The sequence below is a fragment of the Lactuca sativa genome, chromosome 8 (assembly GCF_002870075.4).
Source record: "Lactuca sativa cultivar Salinas chromosome 8, Lsat_Salinas_v11, whole genome shotgun sequence".
Lineage (NCBI taxonomy): Eukaryota > Viridiplantae > Streptophyta > Magnoliopsida > Asterales > Asteraceae > Lactuca > Lactuca sativa.
Window position 1 is genome coordinate 218022827 of NC_056630.2, and position 24180 is coordinate 218047006.

The following is a 24180-nucleotide window of genomic DNA, read 5'->3' on the forward strand; positions in this document are numbered from 1 at the left end:
ACCAAAAACTCATGGCCAAATATGTTTATGAGGGTCCTAAAGGTCATAAATAAGCATTCTAAATTCATGCCTAAGCCCTTGGAAGTGTTTGTGGCATCAAAACACCTCTATTTTGAGTTTACGGACCATGGACCATTTGGTCATGTGTTTGCGGCCGTAAACACTTATGAGTGATGATATTTTGGTTGTTTTGGGTCCTAAACACATCTAGGTAAAGTTCTATGTTTGTCTCTTGGGTTATGGAAGGCATTTAGGGCATTTTGGCACACTAAAATGGATTTCACGGCCCAAGAACTTCCTTGGCCGTGAACTCACTTTTGGTCCTTGATTTTAATTGATTTTGATGCTTAAACATGTCAAGGTTTGTCCCATGTTTGGTTTCCAAGGTCTAGGGGTCATTGGGCACACTTTGGCCCTTGAAATGGAGTTTACTCCCCAAGGTGTTCTTGGGCGGTACACTCACAGATCTTGGTGTTTTCCTATGATTTCTAGTGTATTAAGCATATATAAAGCTTTAAAACAACACTAGATAGAAGTACTCACTTCCCGAAACAAAAGTCCGCAGATCCTTGAGAGAGAATTTGGCTTTTCTCTAGTTGGAATTGTAACTAATGAATAATTTGGTTCAGAATTCTATATATAGTCCTGAGATTTTTAGCAGAAAATATTTTATTCCCGGAAAGAACTCTAATATCATAGAGTTTTGAAATAACATAGTTGCACAAGACCCAAGTTCAACCTCTCTCCTGATATCTCCTTAAGTGTAAATCCTGAGTTGCTCAAACTTGTCCCAAAAGTTTGAAAGTTAGCAGAAACAGACTTGTCTTTTATTGAAGTGGAAATTTTTGGGTTGTCACATATTAGTTATATATATCATGTGTACATATATAGTCATAAAGGTTCTTCTAGTTCATTCAATACCCTTGGGTAGCAAGGGTATACTTCCATGTTCATACGTACCAGTTACTTCACTAGTAAGTTACCATAGGGGTAGCACAGGAGGATACTAATACTATTACTAGAACAATGAAACATACCACGAGTCAGTTCATTCATGAGTCTATACATGCTAGATAGAGAGAGAACACACATTACAGCTAGTACATACAGTACATTACTATACATGCTAGATAGAGAGAGAATACATGTTACAACTAGTACACGCAGAACATTACAGTACATTACTATACTATTACAAAAATATGTTTACATGATTACGCTTACATGAGTACGTTTACATAAATACGTTTACATGAGTGCGGTTACATATACAATAATAGGATAGACATCATTAGGTGCTATAGCATGGAACGATTTCAGGATCTAACTATACCAATGAATCACGACGCATTGGGATAGTTATATTGGGTATACATGATCATAGTAATGTGGATGTTCACGACTTGCAAATACGCAGGGGTCGTGTATGGTTCCCAAAATCCCTTTGACAGGGGAGCGTCTAGCCTGGGATCTAGCCATCACATTATGCCTTATCCCTCAAATAAGGCAATATTAGTACAAAAGTAGTCACTTATTACAAATACTACAGTACTTACAAGATTACAATAGACTTAAGGTAGTTAGTACGGTTGTAGTTGTTTGATACTACACCATGGTACTATTTCATTTTTCCATTACATTCACTTCGTGAACATTCACACGATGCACGATAATGTAGAAACTATATTTTTGGTTAATGATAGTCAGATTTGGGAAAATACACACTCTTACAAGAGACACACACACACAAATACTAGATGCCTTGGTAGAAGGATACGTTTAGTAGGAAACATATGGTTTTCTAGGATGTTCTAAACATTTTCATACTTACAGTTCATATACATACAAATACTTACATACAAATTAAGACACTAAAATACTTATGATCTCACCAGCTTTAAAGCTGATACTCGCTTTCAAAATAACTGGTATCCTCAGGTCAACGATAGACGTGTACCGATGCAAGGTTTAGAGAAGATGGAGCTCGTTCATGACTCATCTTTCATTTTGATTTATACTTTAGTGTTTATTATAATTTGACAGAACCCACTTGTATTAAAATTGTATTATTAATGCAATGGATGATGTTGTTGCTTGTTTACTACTTTTCATTGTTGTGATACTGTACATGATGTCCTCTGCCCCAGAACGTTTCCGCCGTTCATGGTTTTGGGGTGTGACAGACACCGGTTTCGCTCTGATACCAATTGTAAGGTCCAAATAACGGATCTTACCAGAGATCAAAAGCAAATACAATCACACAAAACAATAATAAACACAAGAGAAGAACAAACCAAGCTTGCACACGATTATATTCAGAAAATTGTCTGGTACAACTTGATAGAATCCGTGAACTCTAAAGGCATCAACAACCACTAAACGTCTGACTAACCCACTATTTATATACCATACGACCGAGAAGAGTTTACGGCCGTAAGGTGTTTACGGCCGTAAACTCATTACAACCGTAAACTATTACAAAACAAGCTACAAACACACCCCCTACTATTACATTGTAAAGCCTAGACCAAACCACTAAATTGAGCCTTTCACATCTCATATGTGCAAATAAGGGTTGGAAACCTAGAAATCCTGGCTCAAGTTCATTATGGACTAGGATTCTCTTATAGGGCCTAAGGGACCAATAAATCATCAATTCATCAATCTATATCATTTTGGGCCATTTGGGCCTATAATAGTCCATTCTACCTCCAATGGACCATGATGGGTCATAAATGAATTAATTTACTTTAATGGGCCATAAACCCATTCCTTTTACCATTTTGGGTTGTGAACCTTTTTGACGGCCCAATGGGCCGAAAATCTATTATTGGGCTTCATAAATCCGATCAAGTTAAGAGAAGGCCCAAATTTCCTCAATTCCTTTCTTTTAAGCCTAAATTCTCGGCCCATTATGCTTATTAGATCAAAAAAAAAGGGAAAATGGCTTGTGAAATAAGAGATGCCACCTCAATATAGCATACCGAATAACAAAGCTTTTTTCCCACAAACAACCATGCATCTCACATCACTCACCTAAGTCAACCCTTACCCTCTTTCCCCCTCTTCTTTACCTATCGGCCATACACATACACACACACACACTTCACATTTCCAAAACTTCAAACACTTCTTCTTTCCTCTCAAAACTTCAAATTTCCTCGCATCTCTTCATTTGAAAATCGTGAATTTGTATGAGTTTTCAAGAGGATTTTTCTTAAAGTTTCCATCCCTTGGTAAGTTTATGACAAAATCTATTGTTTTGATTCAAGTTTATCCTAATAATCCTTCCTTACTCTCCCATTTTCGTGATTATGGAGCTTATAACAACCATCATTTAAAAAGTTTTACCAAGAACACAAGCTAGACTCAAGCTTCTTCTTCTTCATCATCTACATCTCAAAAACCCCCAAGGTGAGTTCATACCCCCTATTTTCGGGTTTACTTGGTTTTGGGGGAGAATACAAGTTGCTTTATGTAGATCTATGTGTATATGAATGAATATGTGTGTTTTTCATGACTTATTCGTTGATTATGTGCTATTTACTTCATAAATCTAAAAATATGTTAAGAATATTAAGTTTATCACTTGGATTTACACGAAAACCTTGAGAAAAGTATGTGTTATCACATATAATACATGTAAACTAGTAGATCTGGGATTTATACACTTAAAATAGCAAAAAGGATTGTTGTGTTCAAAGATATATCAACTAGACTCATAAATCAGCCCTTGACAGAAAGGTTTTGGTCCAATCTCTGATTGTTTTGATCAACTTAATGATAATATTTTTCAAAACTGTTTTACATGCAAAACTTTCATGTTTATACCTTTAAAATGACTACTCTCACGTTTTCATACGATTTTTCCACAATTTTTGGCGAATTTTACAAAACAGCCTATCGGGTTTGAAATAATTCCGGACCAGCCTGTGAATGTGAGAAATTTCACACTTGTTAGAGACCATTAAAAATTATGAGAAAATTTTTGAACAAAGTAGACAAAATTTCCAAACTTCCAGAATTTACGGATCCAAAATTCGACTTATGATGATTTTTCTAAAAAAAATTCAATAACTAGGTCAGAAAAGCCAAAAACCAGAAAAATGTGTGTTTTCACAAAAATCAAGCCAAAAATGATATTTTTTACAAAAGTGGGTTTAAAATGTTATTTTTACCACAAACTAGACAAGTTTTGAATAAAATGGGGACTAAAGTGTTATTTGTACAAAAATTGGGCCTTAATTGTAAATTTTTGGCTTATTGGGCCAAGAACATCATTTTTACAAAAAATGGGCCTTTTATGCTATTTAGTGAATAATTGGACCAAAACCAACAATAAACTAATAAACGGATTAATTTTGATCATTTTTAGGTTATTGGGCCTTAGTGACCCATTTATATGTGTGATAGGTTTTGTATACTATTTACGTGCTATTTGGGCCTATAAATACCTTACATGTGAAATGAGCCGTAGTTGTTCTTTTACATATATTGGGCCTGGAATGAGTTTTATACGATTATCTTCGCTTAAATTCGATTAAGGATTTAGTGAGTTTTTGTCAGTTGACACCTATTAAGTGTTCGATCGTAGCCTGTAATTATAATCAAGGTCTTTTGGAAGGAGAGTGGGGTTTTGTGTATAGATCTATACGGGGATGACACCTCACACCTGAGCTGTTCGCTACAGTTAGACTACATCGGTCTAGGGTGACTATAACTTTATTCTATTTTTCAGTCGGAATTCACAAACGCCAAGACAGGAAAAATTGTCATTATTTAGTATGGTTATGACGGCCCGCTTAGAGGAATTAATATTATGAAGTTTGGGGAAGACTATTTTCTTTTATGTTGGATTACTAGGAAACTTACTCACACTGGTACCCCACCTTGGTGTTGGTACGACAACATTATCTATTTTCTATTATGATTGGATTACTCGGTAACTTACTCACTCTGGTACGCCACCTCGGTGTTGGTACGACAACATTAACTATTCTTCTTTTATGGGTAACATCGGGTTGTCCGGGGACATTCTATATACATTCTCTTCAATCACTTTTGACATTCTATTAAACAATAACACACATGCATTAATACAAGATCAGACATAAACATACCAAACTATTTTAAGAAAATACAGGATTATCTTGTGATTACAAAGTTATACAAATCATTTTCTCAATATACTTATGAACTCACCAACATTATATATGTTGACGTTTTCAAAATAACTTGTATTCTCAAGGACTCGTTAAGCAGAAGAATCAACAAGAATAGGGGATTTTGTTTTGTGTACTGTCAAACATCATACATTGAATGTTTTGGTCATGTTATGTAAAAGATTGTACTTGATGTAAACAATGACAATTGTATTATATTATGCATGGTAATGATGATGTTATGTTTCATTTATATTCACTGTAATGATATTTCAAGATGAAGTCACGCACAAGCCCTTGGACGTTTCCAGCTTTCCGCCGTCTGGTTCGGGGGTGTGACATCTAATGGTCGTGCCACGATTATCGAGATTTCTAGGGTTTCGAGAATGAGAGGATCCTACCAAATTTTCGGCTAACGTTTGTCAAAAAACTTTTTCTTGATTTCGACCTACTACCTCTATTTCTAGGGAAGGATGTAAATCCTTAAAAGATAAATATCAAGTCACAAGATCTTTATCCATATATTCATTAATTATTTTACTTGCGAAAATCTTTATCTTGAACATTCTAGAACTCCATAATTCATTTAATTAATTAAACTATTAATAATTAAAAAATTAGGATCCTATATTTTTCTCGTGTCATCAATTGCTTATTTTTGTCATTGCGCATAACCCAAAATGACCCTACTATTAATAGTAACATTATCATTTGTTGTGATATATGGGAACCATATTCCAACATGGTTTACATTATACAACAAACATATTCCTATAAAAAGTAGGAAGTCACGGGCATGCCCTACAAGCATACGTTTGCAGCTATACGAGATATGAAGATCAATAAACGGGATGTTGGGATACCTGAAACATGGGTTCACTTACATACTGGTAAAAACATGGAAAGAGATGTATAACTTTAAATTTGAACCCATTAATCGTAGGGTGATGTGGGTAAAAATCACTTGTCCAACCAAGTTCCTACCACCAAAACATCATGTGCTTATTCATAGGTCAAAAAAGAAAAGAAAAAAGTTGCTACAGAATATGATGGCACTAGAGTTACTAGAACGACCAAGTTAGTTCCATTCTCAAAGTGTAGGAATGTTGGGGTAATGGTAGGAGTTGCAAGGGGTAATCAGTGGGAGGATCACAAGGCCGGTGTAGTGATTTAGGACAGAATCTAGGTTGTTTGAACAAGGGAAAAATGCAGTTATTTAGTGTTTATGTACTAATTTAATGTCTTTTGGCAGGCAATACTTAATGCCTTAAACAATGTTCTTAAATTTGGGTCTATAACTTTAGTTTGAACTAATGTTTGTGCTACTACTTCAATATTTTTGGTGGTGTTCGTGAAACTATGGTGAAAGTTATTCTAATTAACAATGGTATGAATAAATGGTTTAGTTGGCTATGCATGCATTTTATGTATTGTGTTATTTAAGGATTGGTATAATGGTGTAAATGAATTGTGTTTTCACAGTGTTTTGAACGGTACAAAACTTATAACAAAATGAATAGGGTTTTGATAGTTACCGAAATAATAACACAAATTAACAATAGGTAATTTTAGAACCACCATAGTTTCATTAACTATCCAAAATGATGATATCTAATACAACTTATAGCTACTAACATGTTAAACATATCTGATCACTAGACCTACACTTTGTACACAAAAATTGGCACAAATAAAATCCAACTTATAGCTGGAGTTAACTTCAATTTATAATTTTGTTCTTCAATCTTTATCCTAATGTTCATACAAGCACACTTCTTCTCATCCACCCAACCAATAAATTTGCAATCACAACCCTACAAATTACATAACTTTAAGGATTCAACTATGGTCAAAACTGGGGAAAATTGGAGATTAGGATGAAATTTTGAAGAAATCAAAATTACCTTGTTTGAACAAGAATAGAAAAGTTTTCTTGGTTTGTTCTTGCTCTGTGAAGTCTCAATCATAGTGTCAACTCCACAATTACAACTATATCGGCATTTTGTTTTGGGCTGAGAATAGTAAATGAAGAAGAGCAAAGGGAAGAAGAAGTCTGAGGGAGGTGAGAACATTTGAGAGTGAGAAAGAAGATCAAAGCAACAACTCTAATAGGGAAGAACATAAATTTACGAAAATGCCCATGTGTGCAAGGCACGTAGGGGACTCAAACGGACAAAACAAGCGACTAACATCGATAGGGAATAAGCGGGCAACATTTACACGTATAATGGATGATCCGAGTTAACTTTTAAAAATATAGATTGAACGTACAAATTGACATTCGCACCAAGAATGATTCGTGTAATTTTCTTTATTATCAACAATAACAAATAACAAGTAATGATTTAATACACAACTAAAAAATATTAATAAATAAATAGTAAATATGCTAGAAGTATGTTATAACTATGTACATTTAACATTAAAAATTACCTTTATTTTATTAATTTAAAGGACGTAAATGTCATTTCGGAATTAATGGAATAATTGAAATATAAAAGGATTTGGAAGGACTAAAAATGGTTGTCTAGGACCGATAGATGTGGCGTGTAACCATATATTGCGATGTGTGACGAGTCACCACGGTGGTGTGGTAAGGCCATCGCCTGGTATGTTTCCACCACATCTCTTCTTTCTTCTCTCTCCTTTTTACATGTTTCTTGATCTTGTACACATCTTGTACAATATAACATTCAATGTATGGCGAGGTACAAACAATTTACTATCAGTTTTTGTAAGTTGAAAGAATGGTAAGGGGAAAATGAATGAAACTAAAAATATGAAAAGGTGTGATACCATATCTATCGGTCTTACAACATCTAGCCAACTGAAAATATTTTAATATTATAAGAGTAAATTACACGAATGAACCCTATGGTTTGGGGTAATTTGCACGCTTGGTTCCTAACTTATTTTTTTAACTCGGAAGGTCCCTACTGTTTGTTTTTATTACGCGTTTGGTCCCTACTATTTGTTTTTGTTATGTGTTTGGTCCATGTCTTACCTAAAAAGGCTATTATTTAGATAGAAAAAAATGGCGGGATAGGTAAGGTAAAGTGATGGGGGGTGGGGTTGAGTGTGTGTTTATTTAAATAAATTTAAAAATCAAGGGCAAAAAAGTCTTTTTAGGTAAGACATGGACCAAACGTGTAACAAAACAAATAATAAGAACCTTCCGAGTTAAAAAATAAGTTAGGGACCAAACACACAAATTTACATATTATAAGTATCTTATTTTTTATTAAACTTTAACAATACTAATTAGAACATGTATTATTTAACGAGCTGATTAAAGAGACATCACGTTCGATTCTTGTTATATGTGCTGTCAATTCATGTTATAGGTTATATGCTCGTAAACACTCTCAACAAGAAAAGAGATTAGATTTCCTTTTATTTTTAGTCATATCTAATTTTTGTACATTATATTAAGACAAGTTTTAAAATCAAAAAATAAATTAAGAAAAAAAATTAATAAATTCCACATGCAATTTTTTTACCCAATCAGTCCAATTAGCTGAGATTTTCATATTCCTATTACAAAATAAATCATTATTTCACATGTAAGAATGTGGATAGAAACCAATAATGTGAAGATATTTAATTTCTTAAAACGAAAATCGTTTCTTTCAATCTTGCATGACGATAAGTTTTAATTTTTTTAAATCGAATAGTCCAAAAATCATATAAAATAACTATTAAAACTTAAAAGAAATCTAGTTGATTAAAATTTGATGAAAATCATCGTCACTTATGATTATTATGTTAAACACGTTATATTCTTAATGACAAGGCATATTAAAAAGTAAAATCATTTTTTCTATAATTTAATTGTCTTAATCATATAAATATTTTAATTTTAATATAAAAATAGAAATTGAACCGAATGGCATGATTCATGCTAGACAATGTACTAAATACAATCTATTTTTCACTTTTTTTTTTAATTTTCTAGTTAAAATAAAAAATAGAAGCGTAAATTATGAAAACAACATGCTTTATTATCATCGTTGGGTGGTTGATATGGAGCCAACTAAAACATCGTCCCCTTAAAACACAGCGTTGATGCTCGTTGTCTCCTCAACGCCTCTCAACAACATTTTATTTCTTTCTTCATCTATTTTTTCTTATGTTTTTCTTTTTTCTTGGACCTTTAATGACATTTTTCATGGAGGAACGTGATCCCCTCAAGGAGTAAGGGAGAGAAGACAAACATTGATGTTGATGTTGTGTGGTTGCGTTGTGAGAAAGACCATACTAAGTAGGCTTAGAATTATGTCTCTGAGCCAATAAATTGATGGTCCAATAGTTATGTCCGATGGTTTATGTTTTTTGTCTTCATGATTCTTTATGTCTTAGACAACATTGGTGAAAGGCTTTCAATATTTGCAATTGCAAGACTAATTCCACGTCACAAACACAAATGATCTCACCTACTACATAAAGTTAATTAAATAAATATAATTTGTATAGTAGTAAATTATTATGTTATAAGTTCATAATATAAAGGACCCACACAAACTATCAATATTTGGAAAGCTAATGCTTATATGGACATGCCATTTCATTTGAAAGTGATTTGCATTTCATTTGCAAAGGCTAATGCTTACAATAGATGTTATTGTATGAGAGAAGAGAAAACAGGAGCCATTGATATATATATATATATATATATATATATATATATATATATATATATATATATATATATATATATATATATATATATATATATATATATATATATATATATATATATATATATATATATATGATGAGAATGGGAGGGATATCAGGGAACTAACTTTATTAAAATTTATTTGATAAATTAATAAATAAATAACATTTTAATTAAAGAAAGGTAAATTGAGAAAAAAAATAGTTATGATAAATAGGTAAATTATAAATTTGATTTCTTATGAATTTTATTTTAAGGTAATTTGGAAACCAGACATATGATCATATGTAAAAATTATAAAACTAAAAATATTTTCTTGATATTATCCTAAAGTAAGATTTAAGAATATATTTATAAGGGATATAAGTTACCTGGAGAAACATAATTATTATATTAAACCTTTTCTACTCTTATCAATATGATTAAATAGATTTACGATGCTGTGTGAGTTTGTTGTTCAAGAGTCAAGACCACATGATCATTATATTTTATTTTATGTTCCGAGTGTTAACTTGAAACTTGAAAGTAATGAGTTTGATCCGCATTGTGTTTTGTTTTAGTATGTCTCCGAAGTTTGAACATTATTTTGAAAATACTTGTTGATGCTACTATTAATTTTTATGATTATAACCCTTGTAAAATAACTATTTTGCTCGCATATGTTATAAAATATATCAAATAACAAGATAAATTATAGATTAAAGAAAGACATGAGAATGGAGAGAACTTTTATTCCAATACATGTGATGAAACCATCAAACTTTACAATTCATAATATTCACTATTTATACTAGACAAAGAAGATGAAGTTAGACCACAATTCTCACGAATGTGATGAGTTAAATTTCTCAACCAAATACATTCATGGCTTGCTTCATGAATTGTTATAATCTCTGTATGGTTAGAAGAATCAACAACTAAAGTTTGTTTAACAAAACGCCAAGAAATTACGGTACCTCCACAAGTGAATAAATAACATGTTTGGGATCCAGTATCTGCATAACCAATTAACTCTGCATTTGATGAATTTGATTAGTATAAGCCCATATCTATTGTACCTCGATGATGCCAAAGAATGTGTTTGACGCCATTCTAGTGTCTTCTTATTGGGAAAAACTATATCTTGCTAATAAGTTTACAAAAAAGCTATATCAGGTCTCGTATTATTAGCAAGATACATTAGTGCACCAATAGAACTAAGATATGGTACTTCGGGGCCAAGAAGTTTTTCACAAGGCCGAAGTTGGTCCGTTTTGGCATCTTAGTGCCTTACTACCATCGGGTTACTTAATGGATGTCACACACCCAAACCAAGGATGGCGGAAACGTCCGGGGGTGGAGGACTTCATGTATAGTATCACAACAACGAGTATAATAGTGTTCAAAGTAAATACAACCATCATAAATATAATTGAAAAAGTTACACCAAAGTATATGTTTACATGATTCAAATCAATTACATTATGATGACAAAATGAACCGTTTAACGATTTATCGTCCCATCCTCAAAACGCTGTTGATTTCCTGTTTCACTGAATTCCTGAGAATACAAGTAGTTTTGAAAAAGTGTCAACAATTAAGTTGGTGAGTTCATAAGTTTTTGAGATAAAGAGTTTGGAAACCGTTCTTTGTAATGTGTTGTGTGTCACCAAGAAAAATCCAATATTTTCCTTTTAAAAGTTATGTGGTCCTAAATCCCAGGACCAAGAATAAACAAGTATTTTCCATACTTAATGATATAACCGTGGTTTTAAATCGGCATAAAACCCTTTTTGATTTGAGAGAAAATCCTGTAATGAATGACGTTTAGTCTTAAATACCAAGACCGAAAGTGTACAGTAATATCCGTACTTAATGATATAAAAAGTGATTTTATATTGTCATAAAACCCTTTTTGATATGAAAGCGTACAAGTATTTTTCCATACTTAAGGTAATTTCTGCGAGCTAAATCGACTTAACTTGCTAATTTAAAAGTAGAACCCGTAAATCTTATGATTTGTTAATACCACATGTGAGCTATAATAACCATACTTGACATAGACGACCTCGTAATACGACGTTCTTCAGGCGTCGCTGTTAAATGACACTTGTCACCACAGACCTGCCGGTCTAGCTGTTGCAAGCAGCTCAGGTGTGGGTTTGTCAAACCCAATATAGATCTATACACAACTATCACGTTCTCCCTACAAGAGACTCTGGTTACAATTTACAGGACTTTTTGACTTTGTTACTTTGGAAGTAACCCGAAGCGAATGACTCACAAATTTATTCATTAACAGATTTACGTGAACTAAACTGAAAACCTTTGATAAATAAGTTTGATAAGTAAATGATACATAAACTATACCTATTATAGTTTATCCAAAACGTTTGTAGTGTATAAGAATTCTTTTATGAAAACACATTAGTGTTATGAATTCATAAACTATGCTTATTATAGCTTAATATATGTGTTCTAAATGAATGAATAATCTTATCATGAATGACTAAGTTTCAGTTTATGATGATACACTAACAAGGAAACACATTCAATATTTAGAACTCATTGTTATACACTTTGCTCAAAATATATACAAAGTGTCATGAAAGTTATAAGCTGTTAACTAGTTTTTAACCTTTCTGCGCTGTTTTAGAAAAGTCATAGAAAAATCATACGAAGTTGAAAACTAAATCCGTAAATTCTGAGAGTTCCTAAAATGTGTCTAGTTTACTCATAATTTTTATCATGATTTTTGGAAGTCTTTAACGTGTGTTAAAATGTCCATATTCACAGACTGGTCCGGATTTGTTCTTGAAATGATAGGCTGTTTTGCAAAAATCACCATAAATTGTAGAAAAATCGTGTGGAGATATGCAAGTAGTCATTTTAAGTCTAAGAACTAGAACTACTTGCACCTAAAACATTTTTGAAAACCAAAATGTTTAAGTTTCCTAAAATAGTTCGTGAATGGAGTTGAACTTTTCTGATGAAGGCTGTTAAATGAGTTTAGTTGTGTTCTTGGTGCTTTAACTTGTATTCCCCCCCCCCCCCCCCCCCTTAAAACTTAAGAAAACATGAAAATATAGGGGTATGAACTCGCCTTGAGTGATTTCAATGGGTGACTGTTGAAGATGAGAAGTGTTCAACTCAAGAACACTTGAAGGATCACTTGAAGATTCGAAGATCTAACATGAATGTGATGATGTTTGTGTAAGCAATCTATGATTTTGAGTAAAGGGAAGTGTAATTAACATAAGTAGGATGAATTATACTTACCAAGAGTGTAAGAAAACTTGATGATCATCCTTAAATCTCGAATCTGAGTGAGAGGATTTAAGAGAAAATGTGTTTGTTCCTTGGGTGGAAATGAGAGAGAAATGAAGAGTGAAAGAGGATTTCCCAGCTCTTTGAACATGGGATTGCTGGGAAATGAGTAAGAAGGTACCATGAGATGACTAGGCGTGGTGGGGAGTACAATGGCTGGTCAAAGGAATGGGCATGGGGTGGTTGTTTCTGTCAAATATTATAGCAAGATTCACACTCCACCTCATGATTTCCCTTAATGGATTTTATTCTTATATAAATATTTTCATAAAAATATGTATAAATTATGAATATTTAGAGTCTTATATGTTAAAATATGATTTTTAGAGAAAATCTCACGTTAAAATAGTTAAAAACGGGCTTAAAATGATAAAAATGTTGAAAATCGGGTAGAAAGTGCTGAAATCCGAAGTTCAGGACCGGAGGTGCTAAGGCTCGGTCATCAGCAGTCTAAATCTGAAGCGGCTTGGTGACATGACTACGGTCCAAGGGCGAGATTTGATGCGGTCCGAGCAGCTACCGCGGTGGCTTCATCAGCAGGGAACCGAAGGCTCGCTGGCTGCGGCTTAGTCAAGGACCTCAGACTCGTTCTAGGTGGCCTCGGTTCCAAGAGGGGTTTGGCCCCTATAGAGAGGCTTCGGCCCTAAGAGGCTAACTTCCAAGGATTCTTCCCGTATCGAGTGGTTTTTCACCAAGTCAAGTGTCGGGGTGCCCCAAATGATCAAAATAAATTCAAAAGAGGTTTTGAGAGAGATTTGGGAGAGATTTGACATACTTGGAGAGATTTCTCATATAGAGAGAGATTTGGGAGAGATTCCACATTCTTGGAGAGATTTCTCATACAAAGAGAGATTTGGGAGAGATTTCACATTCTTGGAGAGATTTCTCATATAAAGAGAGATTTGGGAGAGATTTCACATACAAAGAGAGATTTGGGAGAGATTTCACATACAAAGAGAGATTTGGGAGAGATTTCACATACAAAGAGAGATTTCTTTTGTGACCTTTTTGAGTGTTTGGCTTCGCAATGCAAGGTCCGTAAACCCCATTAAGCCATGTTTAAGAATCTCACACACCCCCGATGAGTATGCAACATTGTTTTATCGGTTTGCTTCATTACTTAACGCAATTTTAGATTAATGAACTCTAGATATACGAACTTTTCAATTTATGATCTCTCATTAGAATAGCGAGTTGTATAGTAATTAACGCAAACTTGTTTCATAATTTTCAACTGAGCGGCAGACCCAACACGTAACGTAAGCCCTAGTACACAATGGTTAGTTGGGTTGACCAGTTTGGCTTGTTGACTTTATTTGACTTTGACTTGACCAGAATTTGAAGGTTGTCACATCATCTCCCCGTTAGAGGGAATTTCGTCCCGAAATTTTGAATTTAGGCAAGGAGTAGGCATGAATAATAGGGCCAAGAAGTGGGGATACTTCCTAATCGATTGATTCTCGCGCTCCCAAGTGAATCTAGGTCCTTGGTTAGTATTCCAGCAGACCTTAACTAATGGGAAATGACGTTGCTTCGTCCATTTGTCCTCTCGGTCCATGGTCACTACGGTTCTTCCATGAAGGTGAGGCTCTTGTGGAAATCGATCTCATTGAGGGGGATTACAAGAGTCTCATCGGATAGATACTTCTGCAAGTTCGAGACGTGGTGGGTAGAATGTACTTTACCAAGCTCGCGGAGTAGATTGAAGTTGCGAGTTACAGGGATGATTCTGACAAGAATCTCGAAGGCCTAATTATCTTGGGTTTTAGTTTTCCACGCCTTCCGAAGCATACTAAGCCTTCCCAGCGTGAGGCTTCCAGAGGAATTTGGTCTCTTACTATGGAGTTCTAAAGGTTTCTACCTCTTGCTTCTCTTCCTAGTCAAGGGTTGCTCCCTTCAGGGTCAAGGTCGTAAGGGGGTTCTGTAATTTGCAAGAAGTTCTAAAGGAACTAAGACGGTAGGTCAGCGCGACCCGGAATTTCGGCGTATTCCCGTCGGCACCTTTGGTGCTGACAATTTCTTAATGGTTTCGATTTAATTGAAAGGGTCCTCAAGAATTTCCACATCAATAATAGTGTGTATTAGGAATTTGACTCCTCAATTCCAAAGCTCGTATCTAGAGAACTTCGGGTAAGGCTTCTCTGATCGTATTGTTCCCACGGTTTGTTGTAGCTGCTCTTTTTGGTTTTCTTCTTACTACTAGGGTAGATAATCAAGTCATTTTCAAGGATAATGACGAACTGATCCCAGTAAGAATGGCGTACCCTATTCATTAAGTTCATGAAGACTGCGAGCGGGTTAGCCCTATCCGAGGGGTATCACTATGGACTTGCAGCGTCCGCATCGAATTTGGAGGATTGTCCTCAGACATCCTTCTCCAATACTCACGACTGGTGATATTCGGATCTCAGGTCCAATTCCTGAAGGGTACCTCGTTCCTTGCGGTTGGTCGGCCTATTCGTCTATGCGAGGCAGATAGTAATGATTTCTACTGGTGATATTGTCGAGGCCTCTAAAGTCGATGGACCTACGAGAAATTTGACTTTCTATTTGAAGAACAAGACCCGAGCTCTCCATGGTGAGAAGCTTGGTTCTTCAATTCCATTGTTGAGTAGTTCGATAGGTTTGACCTGACAGTTCTTTCAGCTCGGTAGGGGGATTAGATTGTAGGGAGATCTGGTTACTGGAGTCGTATATAATTAAGATTGAAAAGGTAATTCAATAAATGATTCTTCTTTAAGCTCACACCCCGACGAGGAAAAGAAGTAACAGGGGAATCATGAATTCTAAACCTGTAGAATATTAGTTATATACCACACTTGTGTATACATTCTTTAGCGATAGATTAACCGTACCTGTCTTTGGATTGAACTTAACGTACTACCCGAGTGGTACTTCGGGGAGGTTTGTTGAGGTTTCTTCGGAAAAGGATAAGAAACCTGAGGTACTCTACACATGAGTACTTCGGAGTTCTAAAATGACGGCTTCGCTAGAAAGATGATTTCAGAGGAAGAGATTTACGCACAAAACTGGTATTGTGAGGATCGAATGGACTCTAGTTGTATGATAAAAATCAGAGTCACTTGAAATAAAGGCACTAGATTTGATCACAAAGGTGTTACAGACAAAACACAACTGTGCAACTTTTAACAGAGTTACAGTACTATAGATTTACTACAAGACTATTGTTGCGAACTAGGTATACTACAAAAGGCGAGTATACGCAACACGAGGGTCCCTTTACTGACGGGGTCTTGCAAAAGATAAGACTCTAGTTGCACTAGTTTTAAACAGTTTATGAGTCTTTTACAACGAATGCCTTAGATATTTTTAACGGGGTCCGGAGTAGTTTCTCCTGCGACAGTGATCCTTAGTATCTTCCTGTCTATGCCGGAGTTCTTCATTATTAGACAGTCCTTTTTGAGGTATCCTATTTCGCCACGTTGGTGACATATCTGGCTTGTACTAGCATTGGTGGTGGAAGTGAGGTGTTTAGTCAGAGTTACGTGGACACGGGTGCCCTCCTCGTTCATCCACTTCAAAAATTTCCTTTTATGGGGTCTGGTTTTACCACCACCTTTGTGTGCAGGGTTGGTCCCGATGCCAGGGACTTAAGGAACGGGTCATGTTGGTGCTGAAGGGGCAGGAGTTGCCACTCGCTGCTGTTGCATGGCAAGTCTTTGGGATTGTTGGCGCTCCTTTCGAGCTCGGCGATTTCGTTTCCTCCTCTCGGTTTTACAACTTTGTACGCCCGTCACTGTTGCCCTTTGGTGGCTTCCTAGATCGATATATCGATCGGAATTTTTAATTCCTTCGCTAGTCGTGATTGCGTTGCCAGCATTGGGGTTTGCAAGGATAGCTGTTACGGCAGCTGTTACCGTGGCTTGGAATGTGGCGGCGTAGATATGAAGGATAAGGGATTCGTTGATCAGCTGACTATTTCCGGATAATGACATGATTCTGCAACACGGACGACAAGGAGTTCATGAGTGACCAAGGATGACTCTATATTATTTTGAGTCTAACTAAAAGATGAGTGATTATACATGAAAACTTAACTTATACACATTATGATATAACCAAGACTGGGCAGATAGTGAAATGTGTGATTCCACTTTAGTTTCACATCCCAACGAGGAAAAGAAACTAAGTTAGAAATCTCACATTCTATTGTCTACCAGGTCTTTGTTACATATAACTGTGGAATGTATAAGTGAGGAATTCATATTAATAACGTTCTTATTGATCCCTCTTAATGAACTAGAATTCCTAGCAAAGGCCATCATTGAACCTAGATGTATTTCAACCGTTCACCTATAGAGTAGTAGTATGTTCTCGAAGGTTTGACCTACATCCCTATGATGCAGTCCTATTACGGAGTAGAAATGAGTTCGTAGAATGGTCTCATGACGTTTTTCGTTCAAACCGGGTTCCATTTGTTGGTAAATAACATGATCCAACCTTTGAAAAAGGATTGGGAACGATCCCGGAGCTAAATTACCCTAGTCCAACAACTTGACTAGAGTGGGTTTCAGATAGACTCCAATGATAGTATTGATTGGTTTTGAGCATTCTAACACTTCCTAAGTGTACATGCAACCCTAATAACCTTGAATCTATGTTTTCTCTATATACATGCAAATTTCTTTTTCAAGGTTATTTCCTAACTAGCATGGCATGGGGAATACACAAAATATAAAACTAGTAGAAATAAATACCTTGATGTTGCTTGGATTCCTTCAAGACTTTGTGAGCCTAGCACCCCAAATGTTGTGCCTCAAATGCTTCACACAACACCACAAAACTTGGAATAACTTGAGAGAATACTTTCTAGCACTCAAAATCGGTTATGCCCTCTCTAGTAACACTAGGTCGCGATTTTGCTAGCCAAGGGTCCCTTTTATAGTGGTGTCACAATTAGGGTTTCATTAAGAAGAACCATAATTGTCATGACTCTTCATTTCTCATGACCCATGGGTTTGTAACTACCATGGACTATCCATGGAGCTCCAAGTGGTTACATCCATAACCCATAAACTATGGATCATTAATCCACCATAAAAGAATTGATGATTGTCATAATCAACCCTATATATTTAATTAGTCTCACTTTGATCACCAAATTAATACTAGATTAATACATGATCAATACTAATTAAATAACACTATTATTAATATATTAGAACTTATAATATATTAATAATCATAAGTGCCATATTCTCTCATTTAGTCTATCCAAGTATTGCAATGTCATGCAACCCAAATGGACAATGCCGGGTCGGGTCAAGTACATACCAAATATAGTTATGGACTTAGACACTATATCCAACAGTCTCCCACTTGGATAAGTCTAATAACTATATTTGCAAATATGACTTCAAAATCCGACTGGCAATCGTAGCTCTTTCAAAGTCTCTCGGAACTGAGATGATGATGATGATACGCCATTTAAGATAAGTGATCATAAAATCCTCTGCTCTCATGATATCAGTCGGACAAACACATGGAACATGATCTTACTTATTGTCCAACATTTGTTTCTCGATCTCCTATTTTTTTCGACATAGAACTAAATTGAACACATCAATTAGGTTCTGACCGGGCCCGATACATAAGTCAAAACCAAATCATCGAGGGGCCCAGATATCGCTTCTATTTCTAGAAGGAACATATAAACTTCGACTGATATGCTTGTACTAACTACTTGTTGAATTACTCATAAAGGCACGTTTTATAACATCGAGTTACCAATGCGTTTTCGTACAATCAATGAATAACCAACTCATAGTCAACAACTCATATCTCTAGGTTTGAAGATTTATATGATATTATCGTCTCACGATCACTCGAGATAAATTCCATGAAGTGATGCAAGTGAGCTTGGGTTGAATCCAATACTCAGCCCTTATGAGTACTCATGAATGTTGTAGCAACTATTGCATTGTCTAAAGCACTTTAGACAAATCATACAAGCCAAATTCATGACAGTCTTGAATCAATACTTACTTCCAAAGTTTGACCGACTGTGGATGGTTTGAATAATAACACGATTATTCTGGAAGTAAAACATGCAAAATTGAAACATAGTAAACAATCAACACAAGATAGTAACAACTTACTCATAAATAAATAACAACTTTTATTTATCATCAAATGTCAATTACATTTTACAAGTCTCAGGAATCTAGTTATTGAAACTAATATCATCCTTCAGCCCAATGCGCCTCGCATGTTGTAAATGCTTAACCCTGCTCAGTCCCTTCGTGAGGGGATCTGCCGGGTTCTCATCTGATGACACCCTCTTTGTAACGAGGAGTCCTTCTTCTATTCTATGTCTGATGAAATGGTACTTTCTGTTAATGTGCCTAGATCTCCCGTGATCTCTTGGTTCTTTCGCCAAAGCAACCGCACTTTCACTGTCACAGAAAATTTCCATTGGCTCCTTTATAGCTGGTACAACTCCAAGGTTTCCGATGAAGTTCTTTAGCCATATCGCCTTTTTTGCTGCCTCGCTTGCTTCTATGTACTCTGATTCACAAGTCGAATCAGCTACTGTCTCCTGCTTGGAACTTTTCCAAGTAATTGCTCCTCCATTTAGGATAAAGAACCAGCCTGACTGAGAGAAAAAATTATCCATATCAGTTTGAAAACTAGCATCACTATATCCTTCCACTCTTAAGTCATCACTGCCTCCGAGGGTAAGGACCTAGTCCTTAGTCCTCTGCAAATACTTGAGAATGTTCTTTATCGCTGTCCAGTGTGCCTTGCCAGGGTTCCCTTGATATCTACTGACCATGCTTAAAGCAAAGGCCACATCAGGGCGAGTACAAGTCATAGCATACATGATCGAGCCCACAGTGGAAGCATATGGTATCTGACTCATCTCAGCTATCTCAGCCTCTGTACTCGGACTCTGAGTCTTACTTAGCTTGGCATTACTTTGGATTGGTAATTCTCCTTTCTTGGAATCTTGCATACTGAACCTCTTCAGTACCTTATCCACATAAGTACTTTGACTAAGTCCAATTAGTCTCTTACTCCTATCTCTCAATATCCTTATCCCTAGGATATATGCAGCTTCCCCAAGGTCTTTCATAGCAAAACACTTCCCAAGCCAGGCCTTAACCTCTTGTAAAGTTGGGATGTCGTTTCCTATGAGAAGTATGTCATCCACATACAACACCAAAAAGCTAACTATGCTCCCACTAGCCTTGACATACACACAAGACTCATCCTCACTCCTAGAAAAGCCAAACTCTTTGACCTTCTCATTAAAGCAAAGATTCCACCTGCGAGATGCTTGTTTCAATCCATAAATGGATTTTTCAAGCTTACACACTCTATTAGGGTATTTTCGATCGACAAAACCCTATAGCTGAGCCATGTAAACATCCTCAGCCAACTTCCCATTCAGGAAAGCGGTTTTGACATCCATTTGCCATATTTCATAGTCATGAAATGCAACTATGTCTAACAACACTCTAATAGACTTAATCTTAGCTACTGGTGAGAAGGTCTCATCATAGTCAACTCCCGGAGTTTGAGTAAAGCCCTTCGCAACCAGTCGTGCTTTATAAGTGTGTACTTTCCCATCCATGTCGGTCTTCTTCTTGAAGATCCATTTGCACCCAACTGTCTTACGACCTGGTACATTGTCAACCAAGTTCCAAACTTGATTGTCATACATGGACTGAATCTCGTTGTCCATAGCCTCCTTCCATTTCGCAGACTCAGGGCTTGCCATGGCTTCCTTATAACTATTAGGTTCATCCAAATCTATCAGTGTACTATCACTGATAAATGTATCACCTTCAGTGGTGATGTGATAACCATAATAAAATTCAGGTGTGTTCCTCACCCTAGTGGAACGTCTTGGAGGTACAAACTCATCTATCGGCTCAACAGGAGTTTCCTCCTCAGGTTGGCTGACAATATTTGAGGTTCCTTCACTACTTGACTCTTGAAGCTCTTCAAGGTCAATTTGCCTCCCACTGTCCCTTTGGCTTATGAATTCTCTCTCATGAAAGACTCCTCTTCTTGCTACAAAGACCATATTATCACTGGGTCTGTAGAAGAGGTAACCAAAGGATCTCTGTGGATAGCCGATGAAAATACACCTCTCGCTTCGGGGCTCAAGCTTGTCATGAGTCTCACGCCTCACAAAAGCTTCACAACCCCAAATCTTGATGTGGTCCAAATTGGTCACTTTCCCAGTCCACATCTCGTGAGGTGTTTTGGCAACCTTTTAGTAGGGACTAGATTAAGGATATGGGCGGCAGTCTCTAAGGCATACCCCTAGAAAAAGATTGGTAACGAAGCTTGACTCATCATGGAACGAACCATATCCAACAGGGTTCGATTACGCCTATCAGCTACAACATTCAACTGTGGTGTCCTGGGAGGTGTCAATTGTGAGACAATCCCACATTCCTTAAGATAGTCAAGGAACTCAATGCTAAGATACTCTCCTCCCCGATCGGATCGGAGCATCTTGATGTTCCTGCCCAATTGATTCTCAACTTCCTGCTTAAACTCTTTGAACTTTTCAAAGGTTTCTGACTTATGCTTGATTAAGTAAATATATCCATATCTACTGTAATCATTAGTAAAAGTCACATAATAACGATTAGCATCCCTTGTAGCAACTCTGAAGGGCCCACACACATCCGTGTGTACAAGGTCCAACAAACCTTCACCCCTATCACAAGTACCTGTGAAGGGTGACTTTGTCATTTTTCCAAGTAAACAAGACTCGCAACTATCATCTGACTTGAGGTCAAATGACTCCAAGACTCCAGCCTTTTGGAGTTAGCCTATGCGCTTCTTGTTAACATGTCCAAGATGACAATGCCACAAGGATGCTTTTTCCAAGCTATCAGAGGAATCAATATACAACACATGATTTCCTAAATTGTCTACAACATTCACAGCTTCATATACACCATCACAAGGTATTGCTTTAAAGTAAAATACATTATTGTAATAAACATTAATAACACCATTTTTATTATCAAATGAAAATGTAAAACCTTGTTTGTACAAGCCATGAAAAGAAATAACATTTCTAGCCATTTCGGGCAAGTAACAACACTTATTCAAATCTAACATTAACCCATTATTAAGCAATAAAGAATAAACTCCTATCTTGGTTACAGGTGATGCTTTCCTGTTGCCCATGACTAAGTTTATCTTTCCGTGCTCCACTTGCTCACTTCTTCTTAGTGCCCGCAAATCAGTACAAATGTGAATACCTCACCCTATATCAAGCACCCAAGAATCAGCATTAGATGAGTTGTTAGACAATATTGTGTAAATACCTGCATGGGTGGGGTTAACCTTCCCATCCTGTACATCCTGCAGATATTTGGCGCAGCTTCGCTTGAAGTGTCCCTTATCCTGGCAATAGAAGCACTGTGCTTCCTTTAGGTTTGAAGAAGGAGTAATGGGACCTTTCTTTGTCCCACTTGAAGAGGAACCATCAAGAGTCTTACCGTTGGTACCCTTCGAAGGGCTTTTCCTCTTCTTACTCTTTCCTTGCCCAATTGCAAGAACAGGGGCTGTTAAAGGAGTAGAAGTAGTAACCGCTTTTCCCTTAAGGCCATTTTCAGCTGTCCTTAAGATTCCTTGAAGTTTTCTAAGTGTGACTTCCTCCTTGTTCATATGATAAGTCATACGAAACTGATCATAACTTGGAGGTAAGGAATGGAGAATGATGTCAATCGCCAATTCCTCAGGGAAGTCAACATTGAGCTTTAGCAACCGGTTAACGAACCTCTGCATCTTCTACAAGTGACCGGTGATGGGTTCACCATCCTTCATCCTTGCGATTATCATGGAGGAAATGATTTCATACCTCTCTTGACGCGCGCTGTGATGGTACCTTTCCATCAGATCTAGGTGCATCTCATAGGGGTAGAAATCTTCATAAGATTTTTGGAGTTCCGGAGTCATTGTGGCCATCATGATGTAGGACACCTTGGTGGCATCCTTTTCATGTGCAATGAACTCCGCAAGCTCTTCTGGAGTAGCAGTGGCTTCATTAACAACCTTAAGCTCCATGTCAAGGACATATTCTTTGTCCTCATAGTGGGTAATCATCCTGATGTTTCTGATCCACTCATTAAAGTTGGATCCATCAAAGATGACCTTACCACACAAGTTCATTAGGGAAAAGGAGCCTGTAGGGTTTGAGCCAGCAGCATTATTGGAAGACATCTGGAATAAAAGGAAGATAAGTTTCATTAGAATAAGAGTCCTTAATAAGTCACCCAAATGAAATATTAAGGTTAGGATCCAACAAACTATTTATAGGTGGAAGAGGGATGCCGTAATCCACACTATAAAATATTTGAAGGTAGGTAAATGACGATTTACCAATTTCCACCATAAGATCGAAATATGTTTATTATTAGGTTTTATTGGTTTTGAAACTCCTAGATCTTTTGAGATACATTGAACTTTTCAATGGCATGTTTGAATCTCGAATGTGCCCTCTCAAGTTTGTGACTGGGATGTCGAGGATCACAAACAAGGTGTGAATAACCATACAAATTGACTTGGTACCCTTAACAATATTACCTAATCGATGTGCCGGTTAACCACAGACGCTCCACCGATCTATAATAAAGTCAAGTTACCCTTTGCCACTCTTACTAGTCCATGTTAGTGTGCCAGTTAACCACATATGCTCCACTAACAACTTGGTAAGGTACAAAGTGTAATTTTATGGGCTAGCACCAAATTCTCATTTTCCTAAAGTAACTAAGATTGGGAATTTATAATGTATAGTTACTTTATAATTCATTATACTTTTAATGAGAATTTAAAGTCGTATCCTACCTGTTCGGCTAACGACCCTCCACCGATCAAGGAAGCGGTGGGTGAGAGTGGACACCCATCAAGTCACCATTTTATAGGCAACAACCTTATACCCCTCTTATAGACCAACTTCGTGAATGAGGCCTACTAACGGTAAGAATGACATATTCTTATACATATCTATATAATAAAATTATAATAATAGTATAAGTGTTG